This window comes from Andrena cerasifolii, unplaced genomic scaffold, assembly GCF_050908995.1.
Source record: "Andrena cerasifolii isolate SP2316 unplaced genomic scaffold, iyAndCera1_principal scaffold2325, whole genome shotgun sequence".
NCBI lineage: Eukaryota > Metazoa > Arthropoda > Insecta > Hymenoptera > Andrenidae > Andrena > Andrena cerasifolii.
In genome coordinates, this window is record NW_027487217.1 from 1 (window position 1) to 16,858 (window position 16,858).

The following is a 16,858-nucleotide window of genomic DNA, read 5'->3' on the forward strand; positions in this document are numbered from 1 at the left end:
GTTTATTTACCTACTTTTATCTATTTATTTGCCTATTTTTTCTCTATTTTATTTACCTATTTTCTTATGTACTTATTTACCTATTTTTCTCTATTTATTTACCTCTTTTTTCTGTATTTATTTACCTATTTTTCTCTATATATTTACCTATTTCTCTCTCTCATTTATTTACGTATTTTTCTCTGTTTATTTACCTATTTTTCCATTTAACTTATTTACCTATTTTTTTATTTACCTTTTTTTCTTTTGTTTATTTACCTATTTTTCTCTATTTATTTACCTATTTTTTCCTTTAATTTATTTACCTATTGTTTTATTTACCTTTTTTTCTTTGATTTATTTAGCTATTTATCTATATTTATACACCTATTTTTTCTCTAGATAATTTACCTATTTTTCTCTATTTATTTTCCTATTTTTCTCTATTTATTTACGTGTTTTGTTTTCTCTATTTATTTACCTATTTTTTCTCTAGTTATTTACCTATTTTTTTCTCTCATTTATTTACCTATTTTTTCTCTGTTTAGTTATCCATTTTTTCCTCTTATTTATTTACCTATTTTTTTATTTACCTTTTTTCCCTTGATTTATTTACCTATTTTTCTCTATTTATTTAGCTCTTTTTCTCTATTTATTTACCTATTTTTCTCTATTTATTTACCTATTTTTCTCTAGTTATTTACCTCTTTTTTCTGTATTTATTTACCTACTTTGTTTTCTCTACTTCATTACCTAAGTTTCTCTATTTATTTGCCTATTTTTTCTCTAAATTATTTACCTATTTTTCTCTATTTATTTAGCTCTTTTTCTCTATTTAATTACCTATTTTTTCTCTATTTATTTACCTATTTTTTCTCTAGTTATTTACCTCTTTTTTTCTGTATTTATTTACCTTCTTTGTTTTCTCTACTTCATTACCTATGTTTCTCTATTTATTTGCCTATTTTTTTCTCTAAATTATTTACCTATTTTTCCCTATTTTATTTACCTATTTTTTCTCTATTTATTTACCTATTTTTCCCTATTTTATTTACCTATTTTTTCTCTATTTATTTACCTCTTTTGTTTTCTCTGTTTACTTAACTATTTTTTCTCTAGTTATTTACCTATTTTTTTCTCTCATTTATTTACCTATTTTTTCTCTGTTTAGTTATCCATTTTTTCCTCTTATTTATTTACCTATTTTTTTATTTACATTTTTTCCCTTGATTTATTTACCTATTTTCTCTATTTATTTAGCTCTTTTTCTCTACTTATTTACCTATTTTTCTCTGTTTATTTACCTATTTTTCCCTATTTTGTTTACCTATTTTTCTCTATTTATTTACCTATTTTCCCTATTTTATTTACCTATTTTTTCTCTATTTATTTACCTCTTTTGTTTTCTCTATTTACTTAACTATTTTTTCTCTAGTTATTTACCTATTTTTTTCTCTCATTTATTTACCTATTTTTTCTCTGTTTAGTTATCCATTTTTTCCTTTTATTTTTTACCTATTTTTTTATTTACCTTTTTTCCCTTTATTTATTTACCTATTTTTCTCTATTTATTTAGCTCTTTTTCTCTATTTAATTACCTATTTCTTCTCTATTTAGTTACCCATTTTTTCCTGTAATTTATATACCTATTTTTTTATTTACCTTTTTTCCCTTGATTTATTTAGCTATTTTTCTCTATTTATACACCTATTTTTCTCTAGTTTATTTACCTATTTTTATCTATTTATTTGCCTATTTTTTCTCTATTTTATTTACCTATTTTCTTATGTACTTATTTACCTATTTTTCTCTATTTATTTACCTCTTTTTTCTCTATTTATTTACCTATTTTTCTCTATATATTTACCTATTTCTCTCTCTCATTTATTTACGTATTTTTCTCTGTTTATTTACCTATTTTTTCCTGTAACTTATTTACCTATTTTTTTATTTACCTTTTTTTCTTTGGTTTATTTACCTATTTTTCTCTATTTATTTACCTATTTTTCTCTAGATATTTACCTATTTTTTCCTTTAATTTATTTACCTATTGTTTTATTTACCTTTTTTTCTTTGATTTATTTAGCTATTTATCTCTATATATACACCTATTTTTTTCTATATAATTTACCTATTTTTTCTCTATTTATTTTCCTATTTTTCTCTATTTATTTACCTCTTTTGTTTTCTCTACTTATGTACCTATTTTTCTCTGTTTATTTACCTATTTTTCCCTATTTTATTTACCTATTTTTCTCTATTTATTTACCTATTTTTCTCTATTTATTTACCAATTTTTCTCTAGTTATTTACCTATTTTTCTCTATTTATTTACCAATTTTTCTCTAGTTATTTACGCATTTTTCTTTCTCACTTATTTACCTATTTTTTCCTCTAATTTCTTTACATATTTTTTTATTTACCTTTTTTTCTTTGATATATTTAGCTATTTATCTCTATTTATACACCCATTTTTTCTCCAGATAATTTACCTATTTTTCTGTATTTATTTACCTATTTTTTCTCTATTTATTTACCTATTTCTCTCTATTTATTTACCTATTGTTTCTCTAGTCATTTACCTATATTTTCCCTATTTTATTTACCTATTTTTCTCTATTTATTTACCTATTTTTCCCTATTTTATTTACCTATTTTTCTCTATTTATTTACCTATTTTTCTCTATTTATTTACCTCTTTTGTTTTCTCTATTTACTTAACTATTTTTTCTCTAGTTATTTACCTATTTTTTCTCTCATTTATTTACCTATTTTTTCTCTGTTTAGTTATCCATTTTTTCCTTTTATTTTTTACCTATTTTTTTATTTACCTTTTTTCCCTTTATTTATTTACCTATTTTTCTCTATTTATTTAGCTCTTTTTCTCTATTTAATTACCTATTTTTCTCTATTTATTTACCTATTTTTTCTCTAGTTATTTACCTCTTTTTTTCTGTATTTATTTACCTTCTTTGTTTTCTCTACTTCATTACCTATGTTTCTCTATTTATTTGCCTATTTTTTTCTCTAAATTATTTACCTATTTTTCCCTATTTTATTTACCTATTTTTTCTCTATTTATTTACCTATTTTTCCCTATTTTATTTACCTATTTTTTCTCTATTTATTTACCTCTTTTGTTTTCTCTGTTTACTTAACTATTTTTTCTCTAGTTATTTACCTATTTTTTTCTCTCATTTATTTACATATTTTTTCTCTGTTTAGTTATCCATTTTTTCCTCTTATTTATTTACCTATTTTTTTATTTACATTTTTTCCCTTGATTTATTTACCTATTTTCTCTATTTATTTAGCTCTTTTTCTCTACTTATTTACCTATTTTTCTCTGTTTATTTACCTATTTTTCCCTATTTTGTTTACCTATTTTTCTCTATTTATTTACCTATTTTCCCTATTTTATTTACCTATTTTTTCTCTATTTATTTACCTCTTTTGTTTTCTCTATTTACTTAACTATTTTTTCTCTAGTTATTTACCTATTTTTTTCTCTCATTTATTTACCTATTTTTTCTCTGTTTAGTTATCCATTTTTTCCTTTTATTTTTACCTATTTTTTTATTTACCTTTTTTCCCTTTATTTATTTACCTATTTTTCTCTATTTATTTAGCTCTTTTTCTCTATTTAATTACCTATTTCTTCTCTATTTATACACCTATTTTTCTCTAGTTTATTTACCTATTTTTATCTATTTATTTGCCTATTATTTCTCTATTTTATTTACCTATTTTCTTATGTACTTATTTACCTATTTTTCTCTATTTATTTACCTCTTTTTTCTCTATTTATTTACCTATTTTTCTGTATATATTTACCTATTTCTCTCTCTCATTTATTTACCTCTTTTTTCTGTATTTATTTACCTACTTTGTTTTCTCTACTTCATTACCTATTTTTCTCTATTTATTTGCCTATTTTTTTCTCTAAATTATGTACCTATTTTTCTCTATTTATTTACCTATTTTCTGTTTTTATTTACCTCCTTTGTATTCTCTACTTCATTACCTATTTTTCACTATTTCTTTATCTATTTTTTTCTCTAATTTATTTACAAATTTTTTCTCTGTTTAGTTACCCATTTTTTCCTCTATTTTATTTACCTATTTTTCTCTATTTATTTACCTATTTTACTCTATTTAGTTACCAATTTTTTCTCTAGTTATTTACGCATTTTTCTTTCTCACTTATTTACCTATTTTTTCCTCTAATTTCTTTACATATTTTTTTATTTACCTTTTTTTCTTTGATATATTTAGCTATTTATCTCTATTTATACACCCATTTTTTCTCCAGATAATTTACCTATTTTTTCTCTATTTATTTTCCTGTTTTTTCTCTATTTGTTTACCTCTTTTGTTTTCTCTACTTATTTACCTATTTTTCTCTATTTATTTAGCTCTTTTTCTCTATTTTTTACCTATTTTTTCTCTATTTATTTACCTATTTTTTCTCTAGTTATTTACCTCTTTTTTCTGAATTTATTTACCTACTTTGTTTTCTCTACTTCATTACCTATGTTTCTCTATTTATTTGCCTATTTTTTTCTCTAAATTATTTACCTATTTTTCTCTATTTATTTACCTATTTTCTGTTTTTATTTACCTCCTTTGTATTCTCTACTTCATTACCTATTTTTCACTATTTCTTTATCTATTTTTTTCTCTAATTTATTTACCTATTTTTTCTCTGTTTATTTACCTACTTTTTCTCTATTATATTTACCTACTTTTTCTCTATTTATTTACCTATTTTTTCGCTAGATATTGACCTATTTTTTCTCTCATTTACTTACCTATTCCTTCTCTATTTAGTTACCCATTTTTTACTGTAATTTATATACCTATTTTTTTATTTACCTTTTTTCCCTTGATTTATTTAGCTATTTTTCTCTATTTATACACCTATTTTTTCTCTAGTTTATTTACCTATTTTTATCTATTTATTTGCCAATTTTTTCTCTATTTTATTTACCTATTTTCTTATGTACTTATTTACCTATTTTTCTCTATTTATTTACCTCTTTTTTCTCTATTTATTTACCTATTTTTCTCTATATATTTACCTATTTCTCTCTCTCATTTATTTACGTATTTTTCTCTGTTTATTTACCTATTTTTTCATTTAACTTATTTACCTATTTTTTTATTTACCTTTTTTTCTTTTGTTTATTTACCTATTTTTCTCTATTTATTTACCTATTTTTTCCTTTAATTTATTTACCTATTGTTTTATTTACCTTTTTTTCTTTGATTTTATTTAGCTATTTATCTATATTTATATACCTATTTTTTCTCTAGATAATTTACCTATTTTTCTCTATTTATTTTCCTATTTTTCTCTATTTATTTACGTGTTTTGTTTTCTCTATTTATTTACCTATTTTTCTCTAGTTATTTACCTATTTTTTCCTCTAATCTATTTACCTATTTTTTTATTTACCTTTTTTTCTTTGATTTATTTAGCTATTTATCTCTATATATACACCTATTTTTTTCTATATAATTTACCTATTTTTCTCTATTTATTTACCTATTTTTCTCTATTTAGTTACCAATTTTTTCTCTAGTTATTTACGCATTTTTCTTTCTCACTTATTTACCTATTCTTTCCTCTAATTTCTTTACATATTTTTTTATTTACCTTTTTTTCTTTGATATATTTAGCTATTTATCTCTATTTATACACCCATTTTTTCTCCAGATAATTTATCTATTTTTTCTCTATTTATTTTCCTATTTTTTCTCTATTTGTTAACCTCTTTTGTTTTCTCTACTTATTTACCTATTTTTCTCTGTTTATTTACCTATTTTTCCCTATTTTATTTACCTATTTTTTCTCTATTTATTTACCTCTTTTGTTTTCTCTATTTACTTAACTATTTTTTCTCTAGTTATTTACCTATTTTTTTCTCTCATTTATTTACCTATTTTTTCTCTGTTTAGTTATCCATTTTTTCCTCTTATTTATTTACCTATTTTTTTATTTACCTTTTTTCCCTTGATTTATTTACCTATTTTTCTCTATTTATTTAGCTCTTTTTCTCTATTTATTTACCTATTTTTCTCTATTTATTTACCTATTTTTCTCTAGTTATTTACCTCTTTTTTCTGTATTTATTTACCTACTTTGTTTTCTCTACTTCATTACCTATGTTTCTCTATTTATTTGCCTATTTTTTTCTCTAAATTATTTACCTATTTTTCTCTATTTATTTACCTATTTTCTGTTTTTATTTACCTCCTTTGTATTCTCTACTTCATTACCTATTTTTCACTATTTCTTTATCTATTTTTTTCTCTAATTTATTTACCTATTTTTTCTCTGTTTATTTACCTACTTTTTCTCTATTATATTTACCTAATTTTTCTCTAGTTATTTACCTATTTTCTGTTTTTATTTACCTCCTTTGTATTCTCTACTTCATTACCTATTTTTCACTATTTCTTTATCTATTTTTTTCTATAATTTATTTACCTATTTTTCTCTGTTTATTTACCTACTTTTTCTCTATTTATTTACCTATTTTTCTCTAGTTATTTACCTATTTTTTCCTCTAATTTATTTACCTATTTGTTTATTTACCTTTTTTCCTTTGGTTTATTTAGCTATTTTTCTGTATTTATACACTTTTTTTCTCTAGTTTATTTACCTATTTTTTATCTATTTATTTACCTATTTTTTTTAATTAGCTATTTTTCTCTATTTATACACCTATTTTTCTCTTGTTTATTTACCTCTTTTTTCTGTATTTATTTACCTACTTTGTTTTCTCTACTTCATTAACTATTTTTCTCTGTTTATTTACCTATTTTTTCCTCTAATTTATATACCAATTTTTTTAATTATCTTTTTTCCTTTGGTTTGTTTACCTATTTTTCTCTATATATTTACCTATTGTTTCTCTAGTTATTTACCTATATTTCCTCTCATTTATTTTCCTATTTTTTCTCTGTTTATTTACCTATTTTTTCCTCTAATTTATTTACCTATTTTTTTATTTACATTTTTTCCTTTGGTTTATTTAGCTATTTTTCTGTATTTATACACTTTTTTCTCTAGTTTATTTACCTATTTTTTATCTATTTATTTACCTATTTTTCTCTACTTATTTACGTCTTTTTTCTCTATTTATTTACCTATTTTTCTCTATTTATTTACCTCCTTTGTTTTCTCTATTTATTTACCTTTTTTCCATCTATTTATTTACCTATTTTTTTAATTAGCTATTTTTCTCTATTTATACACCTATTTTTTCTCTAGTTTATTTACCTCTTTTTCTGTATTTATTTACCTACTTTGTTTTCTCTACTTCATTAACTATTTTTCTCTGTTTACTTACCTATTTTTCTCTATTTAGTTACCAATTTTTTCTCTAGTTATTTACGCATTTTTCTTTCTCACTTATTTACATATTTTTTCCTCTAATTTCTTTACATATTTTTTTATTTACCTTTTTTTCTTTGATATATTTAGCTATTTATCTCTATTTATACACCCATTTTTTCTCCAGATAATTTACCTATTTTTTCTCTATTTATTTTCCTATTTTTCTCTATTTGTTTATCTCTTTTGTTTTCTCTACTTATTTACCTATTTTTCTCTGTTTATTTACCTATTTTTCCCTATTTTATTTACCTATTTTTTCTCTATTTATTTACCTCTTTTGTTTTCTCTATTTACTTAACTATTTTTCTCTAGTTATTTACCTATTTTTTTCTCTCATTTATTTACCTATTTTTTCTCTGTTTAGTTATCCATTTTTTCCTCTTATTTATTTACCTATTTTTTTATTTACCTTTTTTCCCTTGATTTATTTACCTATTTTTCTCTATTTATTTAGCTCTTTTTCTCTATTTATTTACCTATTTTTTCTCTATTTACTTACCTATTGTTTCTCTAGTCATTTACCTATATTTTCTCTAGATATTTACCTATTTTTTCCTCTAATTTCTTTACATATTTTTTTATTTACCTTTTTTTCTTTGATATATTTAGCTATTTATCTCTATTTATACACCCATTTTTTCTCCAGATAATTTACCTATTTCTTCTCTATTTAGTTACCCATTTTTTCCTGTAATTTATATACCTATTTTTTTATTTACCTTTTTTCCCTTGATTTATTTAGCTATTTTTCTCTATTTATACACCTATTTTTTCTCTAGTTTATTTACCTACTTTTATCTATTTATTTGCCTATTTTTTCTCTATTTTATTTACCTATTTTCTTATGTACTTATTTACCTATTTTTCTCTATTTATTTACCTCTTTTTTCTGTATTTATTTACCTATTTTTCTCTATATATTTACCTATTTCTCTCTCTCATTTATTTACGTATTTTTCTCTGTTTATTTACCTATTTTTTCATTTAACTTATTTACCTATTTTTTTATTTACCTTTTTTTCTTTTGTTTATTTACCTATTTTTCTCTATTTATTTACCTATTTTTTCCTTTAATTTATTTACCTATTGTTTTATTTACCTTTTTTTCTTTGATTTATTTAGCTATTATCTATATTTATACACCTATTTTTTCTCTAGATAATTTACCTATTTTTCTCTATTTATTTTCCTATTTTTCTCTATTTATTTACGTGTTTTGTTTTCTCTATTTATTTACCTATTTTTCTCTAGTTATTTACCTATTTTTTCCTCTAATCTATTTACCTATTTTTTTATTTACCTTTTTTTCTTTGATTTATTTAGCTATTTATCTCTATATATACACCTATTTTTTTCTATATAATTTACCTATTTTTCTCTATTTATTTACCTATTTTTCTCTATTTAGTTACCAATTTTTTCTCTAGTTATTTACGCATTTTTCTTTCTCACTTATTTACCTATTCTTTCCTCTAATTTCTTTACATATTTTTTATTTACCTTTTTTTCTTTGATATATTTAGCTATTTATCTCTATTTATACACCCATTTTTTCTCCAGATAATTTATCTATTTTTTCTCTATTTATTTTCCTATTTTTTCTCTATTTGTTAACCTCTTTTGTTTTCTCTACTTATTTACCTATTTTTCTCTGTTTATTTACCTATTTTTCCCTATTTTATTTACCTATTTTTTCTCTATTTATTTACCTCTTTTGTTTTCTCTATTTACTTAACTATTTTTTCTCTAGTTATTTACCTATTTTTTTCTCTCATTTATTTACCTATTTTTTCTCTGTTTAGTTATCCATTTTTTCCTCTTATTTATTTACCTATTTTTTTATTTACCTTTTTTCCCTTGATTTATTTACCTATTTTTCTCTATTTATTTAGCTCTTTTTCTCTATTTATTTACCTATTTTTCTCTATTTATTTACCTATTTTTCTCTAGTTATTTACCTCTTTTTTCTGTATTTATTTACCTACTTTGTTTTCTCTACTTCATTACCTATGTTTCTCTATTTATTTGCCTATTTTTTTCTCTAAATTATTTACCTATTTTTCTCTATTTATTTACCTATTTTCTGTTTTTATTTACCTCCTTTGTATTCTCTACTTCATTACCTATTTTTCACTATTTCTTTATCTATTTTTTTCTATAATTTATTTACCTATTTTTTCTCTGTTTATTTACCTACTTTTTCTCTATTTATTTACCTATTTTTCTCTAGTTATTTACCTATTTTTTCCTCTAATTTATTTACCTATTTGTTTATTTACCTTTTTTCCTTTGGTTTATTTAGCTATTTTTCTGTATTTATACACTTTTTTTCTCTAGTTTATTTACCTATTTTTTATCTATTTATTTACCTATTTTTTTTAATTAGCTATTTTACTCTATTTATACACCTATTTTTCTCTTGTTTATTTACCTCTTTTTTCTGTATTTATTTACCTACTTTGTTTTCTCTACTTCATTAACTATTTTTCTCTGTTTATTTACCTATTTTTCCTCTAATTTATATACCAATTTTTTTAATTATCTTTTTTCCTTTGGTTTGTTTACCTATTTTTCTCTATATATTTACCTATTGTTTCTCTAGTTATTTACCTATATTTCCTCTCATTTATTTTCCTATTTTTTCTCTGTTTATTTACCTATTTTTTCCTCTAATTTATTTACCTATTTTTTTATTTACATTTTTTCCTTTGGTTTATTTAGCTATTTTTCTGTATTTATACACTTTTTTCTCTAGTTTATTTACCTATTTTTTATCTATTTATTTACCTATTTTTCTCTACTTATTTACGTCTTTTTTCTCTATTTATTTACCTATTTTTCTCTATTTATTTACCTCCTTTGTTTTCTCTATTTATTTACCTTTTTTCCATCTATTTATTTACCTATTTTTTTAATTAGCTATTTTTCTCTATTTATACACCTATTTTTTCTCTAGTTTATTTACCTCTTTTTCTGTATTTATTTACCTACTTTGTTTTCTCTACTTCATTAACTATTTTTCTCTGTTTATTTACCTATTTTTCTCTATTTAGTTACCAATTTTTTCTCTAGTTATTTACGCATTTTTCTTTCTCACTTATTTACATATTTTTTCCTCTAATTTCTTTACATATTTTTTTATTTACCTTTTTTTCTTTGATATATTTAGCTATTTATCTCTATTTATACACCCATTTTTTCTCCAGATAATTTACCTATTTTTTCTCTATTTATTTTCCTATTTTTCTCTATTTGTTTATCTCTTTTGTTTTCTCTACTTATTTACCTATTTTTCTCTGTTTATTTACCTATTTTTCCCTATTTTATTTACCTATTTTTTCTCTATTTATTTACCTCTTTTGTTTTCTCTATTTACTTAACTATTTTTCTCTAGTTATTTACCTATTTTTTTCTCTCATTTATTTACCTATTTTTTCTCTGTTTAGTTATCCATTTTTTCCTCTTATTTATTTACCTATTTTTTTATTTACCTTTTTTCCCTTGATTTATTTACCTATTTTTCTCTATTTATTTAGCTCTTTTTCTCTATTTATTTACCTATTTTTTCTCTATTTACTTACCTATTTTTTCTCTAGTTATTTACCTCTTTTTTTCTGTATTTATTTACCTACTTTGTTTTCTCTACTTCATTACCTATGTTTCTCTATTTATTTGCCTATTTTTTTCTCTAAATTATTTACCTATTTTTCTCTATTTATTTACCTATTTTCTGTTTTTATTTACCACCTTTGTATTCTCTACTTCATTACCTATTTTTCACTATTTCTTTATCTATTTTTTTCTCTAATTTATTTACCTATTTTTTCTCTGTTTATTTACCTACTTTTTCTCTATTATATTTACCTACTTTTTCTCTAGTTATTTACCTATTTTCTGTTTTTATTTACCTCCTTTGTATTCTCTACTTCATTACCTATTTTTCACTATTTCTTTATCTATTTTTTTCTCTAATTTATTTACCTATTTTTTCTCTGTTTATTTACCTACTTTTTCTCTATTATATTTACCTACTTTTTCTCTAGTTATTTACCTATTTTCTGTTTTTATTTACCTCCTTTGTATTCTCTACTTCATTACCTATTTTTCACTATTTCTTTATCTATTTTTTTCTATAATTTATTTACCTATTTTTTCTCTGTTTATTTACCTATTTTTCTCTAGTTATTTACCTATTTTTTCCTCTAATTTATTTACCTATTTGTTTATTTACCTTTTTTCCTTTGGTTTATTTAGCTATTTTTCTGTATTTATACACTTTTTTTCTCTAGTTTATTTACCTATTTTTTCCTCTAATTTATTTACCTATTTGTTTATTTACCTTTTTTCCTTTGGTTTATTTAGCTATTTTTCTGTATTTATACACTTTTTTTCTCTAGTTTATTTACCTATTTTTTATCTATTTATTTACCTATTTATTTTAATTAGCTATTTTTCTCTATTTATACACCTATTTTTCTCTTGTTTATTTACCTCTTTTTTCTGTATTTATTTACCTACTTTGTTTTCTCTACTTCATTAACTATTTTTCTCTGTTTATTTACCTATTTTTTCCTCTAATTTATATACCAATTTTTTTAATTATCTTTTTTCCTTTGGTTTGTTTACCTATTTTTCTCTATTTATTTACCTATTGTTTCTCTAGTTATTTACCTATATTTTCTCTCATTTATTTTCCTATTTTTTCTCTAGTTATTTACCTATTTTTTCCTGTAATTTATTTACCTATTTGTTTATTTACCTTTTTTCCTTTGGTTTATTTAGCTATTTTTCTGTATTTATACACTTTTTTTCTATAGTTTATTTACCTATTTTTTCCTCTAATTTATTTACCTATTTGTTTATTTACCTTTTTTCCTTTGGTTTATTTAGCTATTTTTCTGTATTTATACACTTTTTTTCTCTAGTTTATTTACCTATTTTTTATCTATTTATACACCTATTTTTCTCTTGTTTATTTACCTCTTTTTTCTGTATTTATTTACCTACTTTGTTTTCTCTACTTCATTAACTATTTTTCTCTGTTTATTTACCTATTTTTTCCTCTAATTTATATACCAATTTTTTTAATTATCTTTTTTCCTTTGGTTTGTTTACCTATTTTTCTCTATTTATTTACCTATTGTTTCTCTAGTTATTTACCTATATTTTCTCTCATTTATTTTCCTATTTTTTCTCTAGTTATTTACCTATTTTTTCCTCTAATTTATTTACCTATTTGTTTATTTACCTTTTTTCCTTTGGTTTATTTAGCTATTTTTCTGTATTTATACACTTTTTTTCTATAGTTTATTTACCTATTTTTTATCTATTTATTTACCTATTTTTCTCTACTTATTTACGTCTTTTTTCTCTATTTATTTACCTATTTTTCTCTATTTATTTACCTCCTTTGTTTTCTCTATTTATTTACCTTTTGTCCATCTATTTATTTACCTATTTTTTTAATTAGCTATTTTTCTCTATTTATACACCTATTTTTTCTCTAGTTTATTTACCTCTTTTTCTGTATTTATTTACCTACTTTGTTTTCTCTACTTCATTAACTATTTTTCTCTGTTTATTTACCTATTTTTTCCTCTAATTTATATACCAATTTTTTTATTTATCTTTTTTCCTTTGGTTTATTTACCTATTTTTCTCTATTTATACACCTATTTTTTCTCTACCTAATTTACCTATTTTTCTGTATTTATTTACCTATTTTTTTCTCTATTTATTTACCTCTTTTGTTTTCTCTATTTATTTACCTATTTTTCTCTAGATAATTTACTTATTTTTTCTCTGTTTATTTACCTACTTTTTCTCTATTTATTTTCCAATTTTATCTCTATTCATTTACTTTTTTCTATTTATTTACCTCTTTCTTTCTCTAATTTATACACCTATATTTTCTCTATTTATTTACCTATTTCTCTCTATTTATTTACCTATTGTTTCTCTAGTCATTTACCTATATTTTCTCTAGATATTTACCTATTTTTTCCTCTAATTTCTTTACATATTTTTTTATTTACCTTTTTTTCTTTGATATATTTAGCTATTTATCTCTATTTATACACCCATTTTTTCTCCAGATAATTTACCTATTTTTTCTCTATTTATTTTCCTATTTTTTCTCTATTTGTTTACCTCTTTTGTTTTCTCTACTTATTTACCTATTTTTCTCTGTTTATTTACCTATTTTTCCCTATTTTATTTACCTATTTTTCTCTATTTATTTACCTATTTTTCCCTATTTTATTTACCTATTTTTTCTCTATTTATTTACCTCTTTTGTTTTCTCTATTTACTTAACTATTTTTTCTCTAGTTATTTACCTATTTTTTTCTCTCATTTATTTACCTATTTTTTCTCTGTTTAGTTACCTATTTTCTGTTTTTATTTACCTCCTTTGTATTCTCTACTTCATTACCTATTTTTCACTATTTCTTTATCTATTTTTTTCTCTAATTTATTTACATATTTTTTCTCTGTTTATTTACCTACTTTTTCTCTATTATATTTACCTACTTTTTCTCTAGTTATTTACCTATTTTCTGTTTTTATTTACCTCCTTTGTATTCTCTACTTCATTACCTATTTTTCACTATTTCTTTATCTATTTTTTTCTATAATTTATTTACCTATTTTTTCTCTGTTTATTTACCTACTTTTTCTCTATTTATTTACCTATTTTTCTCTAGTTATTTACCTATTTTTTCCTCTAATTTATTTACCTATTTGTTTATTTACCTTTTTTCCTTTGGTTTATTTAGCTATTTTTCTGTATTTATACACTTTTTTTCTCTAGTTTATTTACCTATTTTTTCCTCTAATTTATTTACCTATTTGTTTATTTACCTTTTTTCCTTTGGTTTATTTAGCTATTTTTCTGTATTTATACACTTTTTTTCTCTAGTTTATTTACCTATTTTTTATCTATTTATTTACCTATTTATTTTAATTAGCTATTTTTCTCTATTTATACACCTATTTTTCTCTTGTTTATTTACCTCTTTTTCTGTATTTATTTACCTACTTTGTTTTCTCTACTTCATTAACTATTTTTCTCTGTTTATATACCAATTTTTTTAATTATCTTTTTTCCTTTGGTTTGTTTACCTATTTTTCTCTATTTATTTACCTATTGTTTCTCTAGTTATTTACCTATATTTTCTCTCATTTATTTTCCTATTTTTTCTCTAGTTATTTACCTATTTTTTCCTCTAATTTATTTACCTATTTGTTTATTTACCTTTTTTTTCCTTTGGTTTATTTAGCTATTTTTCTGTATTTATACACTTTTTTTCTATAGTTTATTTACCTATTTTTTCCTCTAATTTATTTACCTATTTGTTTATTTACCTTTTTTCCTTTGGTTTATTTAGCTATTTTTCTGTATTTATACACTTTTTTTCTCTAGTTTATTTACCTATTTTTTATCTATTTATACACCTATTTTTCTCTTGTTTATTTACCTCTTTTTTCTGTATTTATTTACCTACTTTGTTTTCTCTACTTCATTAACTATTTTTCTCTGTTTATTTACCTATTTTTTCCTCTAATTTATATACCAATTTTTTTAATTATCTTTTTTCCTTTGGTTTGTTTACCTATTTTTCTCTATTTATTTACCTATTGTTTCTCTAGTTATTTACCTATATTTTCTCTCATTTATTTTCCTATTTTTTCTCTAGTTATTTACCTATTTTTTCCTCTAATTTATTTACCTATTTGTTTATTTACCTTTTTTCCTTTGGTTTATTTAGCTATTTTTCTGTATTTATACACTTTTTTTCTATAGTTTATTTACCTATTTTTTCCTCTAATTTATTTACCTATTTGTTTATTTACCTTTTTTCCTTTGGTTTATTTAGCTATTTTTCTGTATTTATACACTTTTTTTCTCTAGTTTATTTACCTATTTTTTATCTATTTATTTACCTATTTTTTTTAATTAGCTATTTTTCTCTATTTATACACCTATTTTTCTCTTGTTTATTTACCTCTTTTTTCTGTATTTATTTACCTACTTTGTTTTCTCTACTTCATTAACTATTTTTCTCTGTTTATTTACCTATTTTTTCCTCTAATTTATATACCAATTTTTTTAATTATCTTTTTTCCTTTGGTTTGTTTACCTATTTTTCTCTATTTATTTACCTATTGTTTCTCTAGTTATTTTACCTATTGTTTCTCTAGTTATTTACCTATATTTTCTCTCATTTATTTTCCTATTTTTTCTCTGTTTATTTACCTTTTTTTTCCTCTAATTTATTTACCTATTTTTTTATTTACCTTTTTTCCTTTGGTTTATTTAGCTATTTTTCTGTATTTATACACTTTTTTTCTCTAGTTTATTTACCTATTTTTTATCTATTTATTTACCTATTTTTCTCTACTTATTTACGTCTTTTTTCTCTATTTATTTACCTATTTTTCTCTATTTATTTACCTCCTTTGTTTTCTCTATTTATTTACCTTTTGTCCATCTATTTATTTACCTATTTTTTTAATTAGCTATTTTTCTCTATTTATACACCTATTTTTTCTCTAGTTTATTTACCTCTTTTTCTGTATTTATTTACCTACTTTGTTTTCTCTACTTCATTAACTATTTTTCTCTGTTTATTTACCTATTTTTTCCTCTAATTTATATACCAATTTTTTTATTTATCTTTTTTCCTTTGGTTTATTTACCTATTTTTCTCTATTTATACACCTATTTTTTCTCTACCTAATTTACCTATTTTTCTGTATTTATTTACCTATTTTTTTCTCTATTTATTTACCTCTTTTGTTTTCTCTATTTATTTACCTATTTTTCTCTAGATAATTTACTTATTTTTTCTCTGTTTATTTACCTACTTTTTCTCTATTTATTTTCCAATTTTATCTCTATTCATTTACTTTTTTCTATTTATTTACCTCTTTCTTTCTCTAATTTATACACCTATATTTTCTCTATTTATTTACCTATTTCTCTCTATTTATTTACCTATTGTTTCTCTAGTCATTTACCTATATTTTCTCTAGATATTTACCTATTTTTTCCTCTAATTTCTTTACATATTTTTTTATTTACCTTTTTTTCTTTGATATATTTAGCTATTTATCTCTATTTATACACCCATTTTTTCTCCAGATAATTTACCTATTTTTTCTCTATTTATTTTCCTATTTTTTCTCTATTTGTTTACCTCTTTTGTTTTCTCTACTTATTTACCTATTTTTCTCTGTTTATTTACCTATTTTTCCCTATTTTATTTACCTATTTTTTCTCTATTTATTTACCTATTTTTCCCTATTTTATTTACCTATTTTTTCTCTATTTATTTACCTCTTTTGTTTTCTCTATTTACTTAACTATTTTTTCTCTAGTTATTTACCTATTTTTTTCTCTCATTTATTTACCTATTTTTTCTCTGTTTAGTTATCCATTTTTCCTCTTATTTATTTACCTATTTTTTCTCT

At 21.2% G+C, this 16,858-nt stretch overlaps 1 long non-coding RNA gene across 24 annotated transcripts; it reads right to left on the reverse strand.

Annotated features, from left to right (window-relative positions):
* Positions 1-283: 283 nt before the first annotated feature.
* Positions 284-16,852, reverse strand: LOC143378296 (uncharacterized). Of its 24 annotated transcripts, none has more exons than XR_013088093.1 (6): positions 15,090-16,852; positions 14,709-14,816; positions 6,495-14,312; positions 3,839-6,331; positions 779-3,476; positions 284-595 (listed from the first exon to the last, which is right to left on the reverse strand). It is a non-coding gene; the product is annotated as an uncharacterized LOC143378296 (long non-coding RNA). The 24 variants fall into 24 exon arrangements; XR_013088099.1 differs by having other exon boundaries at positions 6,495-13,627; positions 13,674-14,312; positions 14,709-16,852; XR_013088106.1 differs by having other exon boundaries at positions 6,495-13,102; positions 13,288-14,312; positions 14,709-16,852.
* Between the last annotated feature and the right edge of the window lie 6 nt (positions 16,853-16,858).